The following is a 6,171-nucleotide window of genomic DNA, read 5'->3' as shown; positions in this document are numbered from 1 at the left end:
GTGGGTCAGTTTAAGGGTAGAGTTAGGGTCAGGTGTGGAGGTGTGGGTCAGTTTAAGGGTAGAGTTAGGGACAGGTGTGGAGGTGTGGGTCAGTTTAAGGGTAAAGTTAGGGTCAGGTGTGGAGGTGTGGGTCAGTTTAAGGGTAGAGTTAGGGACAGGTGTGGTGGTGTGGGTCAGTTTAAGGGTAAAGTTAGGGACAGGTGTGGTGGTGTGGGTCAGTTTAAGGGTAAAGTTAGGGACAGGTGTGGAGGTGTGGGTCAGTTTAAGGGTAAAGTTAGGGTCAGGTGTGGAGGTGTGGGTCAGTTTAAGGGTAGAGTTAGGGACAGGTGTGGTGGTGTGGGTCAGTTTAAGGGTAAAGTTAGGGACAGGTGTGGTGGTGTGGGTCAGTTTAAGGGTAAAGTTAGGGACAGGTGTGGAGGTGTGGGTCAGTTTAAGGGTAAAGTTAGGGACAGGTGTGGTGGTGTGGGTCAGTTTAAGGGTAAAGTTAGGGACAGGTGTGGTGGTGTGGGTCAGTTTAAGGGTAAAGTTAGGGACAGGTGTGGAGGTGTGGGTCAGTTTAAGGGTAAAGTTAGGGACAGGTGTGGTGGTGTGGGTCAGTTTAAGGGTAAAGTTAGGGACAGGTGTGGAGGTGTGGGTCAGTTTAAGGGCAGGGTTAGGTGTAAGGGAAGTGCCAACTGTGTAATTACAAATGTAACTACAGAAAATAATTACAGACGTAATTACATGCAGGTATTTTTTTTAATGTAAGTACAATGTAAAAATATGTATGTACACAATAAGTCCATTGTATCAAATGATTAATTAAAATGTTACTACTCACTTAAAAATGTTGGGTTAAAAATAACCCAACACGTAACCCAACTGTGGGTTGGTATAGCACCTTCCCAACGTTGGGTTATTTTAACCCAATGCATTGGGTTACAAAACAGTTGGGTTAAATGTAACCCAACGGTTGAGTTAAATTTTTATTTTTATTCAAGCCATTATTTTAATAAATAAAATACCCATTGTTTTCAAATACAGATTTTTTTATTTGTATAAAACAATACATGTGCTTTAAAATATATATTTAAAATGTCAAACTAAATATTGGGGAGTAAATATTTATTGTAAATATACATAAATGTGTAAATATTAAATTCAAAATACACAGCACACATAATACACAAAAATGTACATAAGGTAAACATACATAAAAGGTGTGCATACAAAACAAAAATTAAAAATGAACACAACAAATATTACATTAAAAACCTATACAAATATGGACAGAATACACAAATTCATAATATTAAATTTTTCCAGAAATAAGCAACTTTATTAAAAAATCTACATTGTTCACTGTATGCCTTTATGTGTTGTTAACATATCTTAAGTAGCAAAACAAATACAAATTATGATAATCAAAGTTTTTAATGAGGCAGCAAATATATATATTCAAGTTTGCATGCTACAAAATCTGATGAAAAAAATCAAAAAATGAAAAAAATCAGCGAGGTCTCTTTGTCCCCAAGCATCGTCATGTGGATCCTGGCTTGTCTCACTGTTCAGCTAATGCTCCATGTTAGTTCCAACCTTAAAAGAATTAAAAAAAGTTCAGTTTGCTTGCACTGTGACAACATCAGCAGTGTTAAATTACGTAAAAGTTACAATGAAGCAGTGTTGTACTGAATTAAACAAATTGTCACTAATTAGTCATTACATCTGCTGTTCATTTTTCACCAATCAACATACTAATCCTCATGCTGTTTCAAACCCGTAAGACTTTGGTTCATCTTCGGAACACAGAAAGGCCTAGAAAGGCAGTAAAGACATTAAAGTAATCCATGTGACTCCAGTAATTCAACCTCAGTTTTATGAAGTGACAAGCGTATATTCTATCCCTTAACCATAATTTACCACTTTATTTACAAAACATTAATCTCAACACATTCACGAGAGCCCCTTGACGCATGCGTGTTGTGTTGAAAAGAGAGCAAATGTTGTGTTATGTTTTTTTGTTGTGTTGTTGTTGCAAAAAGCACTCGTGTCGCTTCATAAAACTGAGGTTAGACCACTTGAATCCCATGGATTACTTTAATGCTGTCTGTCCTGGGTCTTAAAGTGGTAGTTGCGTAGGTCGTCAATGGAGGGACAGAAACCTTGCAGATTTCTTTAACATTTGTGTTTTAAAGAACAACGAAAGTCTTACAACAACACGAGGGTAATTCATGAGATAGTTTACCCAAAAATGAAAATGATTCCATGATTTACTCCCCCTCAAGCCAACCTAGGTGTGTATGACATTCTTCTTTCAGACAAAAACAATCTGAGTTATATTAATAAATATCCTGGCTCTTCAAAGCTTTATAATGGAAGCCCATAATTTGAAGCCCAAAAATGCATCCATCCATTATAAAAGTGCTTCACACGGCTCCGGAGATTAATAAGAACCCATTGAAGTGAATTGATGGGATTGTGTAAGAAAAATATCCATATTTACCACGTTATAAAGTAAAATATCTAGCTTCCAGTGGACCGCCTTAAGTATTCAACTTCTGAAAAAAGCATAACTGCTGTGAGAATAACGTCGGACGTAGCGTAAAAAAACGTAAATGCCGAGACGATTAAGTTGAACTTAGCGTAAGCGTTTTGAATTGCAAGAGGCGTTACAGTTTCTTTGTAAGTTGAATAAGGAAGGCTGTCTGTCGAAAATTTGTTATTTTAGTCTATAAAGTTTTAAATATGGATATTTTTTCTACAAAAACCCATCGATTCACCTCAGAAGGCCCTTATTAACCTCCTGGAGCCGTATGGATTACTTTCATAATGGATGGATGCACTTTTTTGGGCTTCAAATTTTGACCATTATAATGCTTGGATTAGTCAGGACATTTATTAATAACTGATTGTGTTCGTCTGAAAGAAGAATGTCATATACACCTAGGATGACTTGAGGGTGAGTACATTATGGGATATTTTTTGGGTGAACTATTGGATAATCTATTAACAAGCAAAATCACTAAAGGAAATAATAAATGGATGCACTTTATCAAAGCTAATTTGATAGTGTTGCTTTTACTTACAGGCTGATGGGTGAATGTAATTAAGCTTCTCTTCATTTCAGCATATGTTGGACACACCATGTTGTCCATTTGTGAGGTATGACAATGATGGCAGGATGGCAGGAAGGGTTTTAAAGGCAATTTCTCCATGATCATCTTTGAAAGACAAGTTAACAGAAAAAGAGAAAAAAAATGTTTTCACCTACCAAATGTGTGGACCTGATTTCATATGCACTTAGACACAACCAAAACAACTTATTAAAATTAAAACATACTGTATGAAAATGAGAGAAGACAGCTGAAAAAAATAATAATAAGCTGGTTGTTTCCCAAACAACCTGGTTCTGTAGTAGCCCCTGCACTGCACATTGGCCTATCTAATGTTATTCAACTTACCAGCTTGTTAGTAGAGACTCCAAACCCGGAAATGTGTGTCAGATAAGAAAGACATCGAACTTGTGTACTATTGGTGATACTCCAGGACCAGGAGTCGAGAACCACTGAGATCCAATCCTTCTTCTGCAGTAGAATGAAGCAGGGGAAAATAACCAGAAAAGTATACTAGTCTTTAAAAAATAATTGTGTACAACTTGTTTCAATATCGTACTCACCTTTAATTAAATGGCAGAGGTTCAACTGTTCTAGTCTTTGCTTCACAAATGAATCCATTGGTCTACAACACAGGTATATAACACATTTAGTACAACATATTTAAAATATAGGCAAAAACTGTCATAGCTTCATAAGAAAACGTACTTTAGTTGTATGATTTAGCTACTCCTGTAATACGTTTAATAGTAACATGCATAATATATATTCATATGACAGCATTCATTATGAATATAGGCCTACCACATTTCTGCCAAATTATCATAGTTGCAGTTTGTGTTAACTTACTACGGTAAAACCATCTGGGTAAAACTAGGTAATTTGTGGGTTGGAAAACATTCTAACTGTCGTGAACTAACGTTACAATTGTTAGCACAATATTTCAGTTTTCTGCGTCAATGCTGTTGTGAATATCTGCACTCATTCATCTCACAACAGATATTTAGAGTAGTAAGTTATACAGTTGGATATTCGGCGAATTCAAACGCTTCCCCCTGGATCTCACAGCGCTGCTGTGGTGTCGTGTGACCGGGTCTGAGCTCGCGCTGCACGGGCCAAGCTGATAATGCTCCGCGCAGCATTAGATAGTGATTTCAGACTAGGCATAAGTTACTTACTTTCTTTATCGCCGTATTAAGTTTCTAAATAGGTACACTAGAATAATGTTTTTACTTAATTACTGCTAGCGAGCTAACTGGGATAGCTTTGGTTTATTTCCAATCTATCTCATTTTTCCAGAGAGCATTAACGGGATTTTTTAAAATAAAATTCAGTTTTCGACTTTATTCAACGTTTCAGTACACAATACATAATGTTATAAGAGTTGTATTCATAAAAAAAATGACATGTCTTACCTTTCATTTCATAATCAGGCTGCAGCAGCGTCTTCTGTTGGCAGTAGCTGGACGGTTTGCCGTTAAAATTTGAACCGTCACTGGGGAAACCGTATTTAACCCAACGGCCGGGTTATTACTAAAAATAACCCAACGATGTTAAAATAACCCAACGTTTTGCAAAATAACCCAACATATTGACCCAATATGTGTAACCCAACGGTTGGGTTAACAAAATAACCCAACGTTTTTTACTGTGTACATAGTAGTTAAGGCCACGTAATATAAAGTGGGTCCGAAGTTTGTCCGTTTAGGGCTACCGTAGAAACATGGCAGCTCAAAATGGTGACTTTACTCTAAGGGGACCCACACAGTGTGTGTAGATAGAGATTGCTTATTCTAAGGTCATAAAAACATAATGGTCTTTATACTCCCCTGAAAACATAGTTATGTATATTATATTGCATGTCTGTCGATAGATCCTCATAAATACTCCACTCTGCACCTTCATTATGAGCAAGATCATTTAAAATTCAAAGCATTTCGGACACAAATCCTGCGCAAAAATATGAAGGCTGCTATTAAAAAATCATATGATGTTACTTTGCATTACATAGCCTCTATTATCCACTACACTGTAAAAAAATAAAAAATAACAATAAAAAAGTAAACTCATGTCTCCAATTTAACATTTTCTAGTGACTGATCACATCTACATTTTTCAGTTGGCCAAATTGATTTTCTGTGAATTTACAGATATTAAATTTGGCCAACTAAAAAAAAAAAAAAAAAAAAAACTACAGTTCTATATTGTTAAACCAATGGATTCTGAACATATAAATGCAAAATATAAATGTCTAAAAATAAAAAATAAAATAGTCACTCAAATGTATTTAATTTTTTAAAGGACAGAACAAACACAAAAATGAATGAAGTATTTTAATATTCTATTATCTTTGATAATGTTTTTTGGTTGTAATCAACAGCTAGGGAAAGTTAGAAATGCATCAAGGTGAGGTGTGGGAATTGGGAAAAAACAGCTTATAGTTCAAGACTATTATACTGCAACGGGACTGACAAATCCATGTAGATCTCAACCTGCAGGATTTTGCAGTTGGAATGAGGACAAAAACAAACAACAAATGCGGATTACATGCAGACATCTAGATTTAGCGATGAGGAATAAAGTTAGTACGGTTTGTCAAATAAGTACAGGGCTTATTTTACTCAATAGGGGAGAGTGGGGTAAGATGAGCCAATTTTTACTAATGTGGTCCTCAAGACAAGATAAGGCAGAAGTACAGTGAAAGTATTTTAAAATATTTTCAGGATGTTTGCTGCCATTTTAGATGTTCAGAATACATATGTGACAAAGGGTTCTAAAATTTGGCTTCTTATAAAAATGGGTTCCTGTGGCTCAATTTACCCCAGGTTGCGCCATCTGGTTGTATCTCAATCAAATCCATGTGACTTTGTAAAGATAATTTACCTCCTTTAAAAAACATCTTCAATAATCAAATTTCCTTTTACAAATAGTCAAATTTCTTTTTTTTAAAGTAATTAAGTTTTAAAAAAAAATAAACCAACCAAATTAAGTTACAATTTCAATATCTTTAATTTTATGCATTCCAGAAACAATATGTTGAACACCCAAGTTGTAGCCTTCCCAAAAACAGCCTAAACAG

At 35.5% G+C, this 6,171-nt stretch overlaps 1 long non-coding RNA gene across 1 annotated transcript; it reads right to left on the bottom strand.

Annotated features, from left to right (window-relative positions):
* Window positions 1-1,082: 1,082 nt before the first annotated feature.
* On the bottom strand, window positions 1,083-4,705 carry LOC137079421 (uncharacterized). Its single transcript, XR_010905503.1, has 5 exons — window positions 4,508-4,705; window positions 3,656-3,717; window positions 3,441-3,563; window positions 3,066-3,200; window positions 1,083-1,575 (listed from the first exon to the last, which is right to left on the bottom strand). It is a non-coding gene; the product is annotated as an uncharacterized lncRNA (long non-coding RNA).
* Window positions 4,706-6,171: the final 1,466 nt, after the last annotated feature.

The sequence above is a fragment of the Pseudorasbora parva genome, chromosome 6 (assembly GCF_024679245.1).
Source record: "Pseudorasbora parva isolate DD20220531a chromosome 6, ASM2467924v1, whole genome shotgun sequence".
NCBI lineage: Eukaryota > Metazoa > Chordata > Actinopteri > Cypriniformes > Gobionidae > Pseudorasbora > Pseudorasbora parva.
This window is presented reverse-complemented; position numbering and strand designations above follow the sequence as displayed.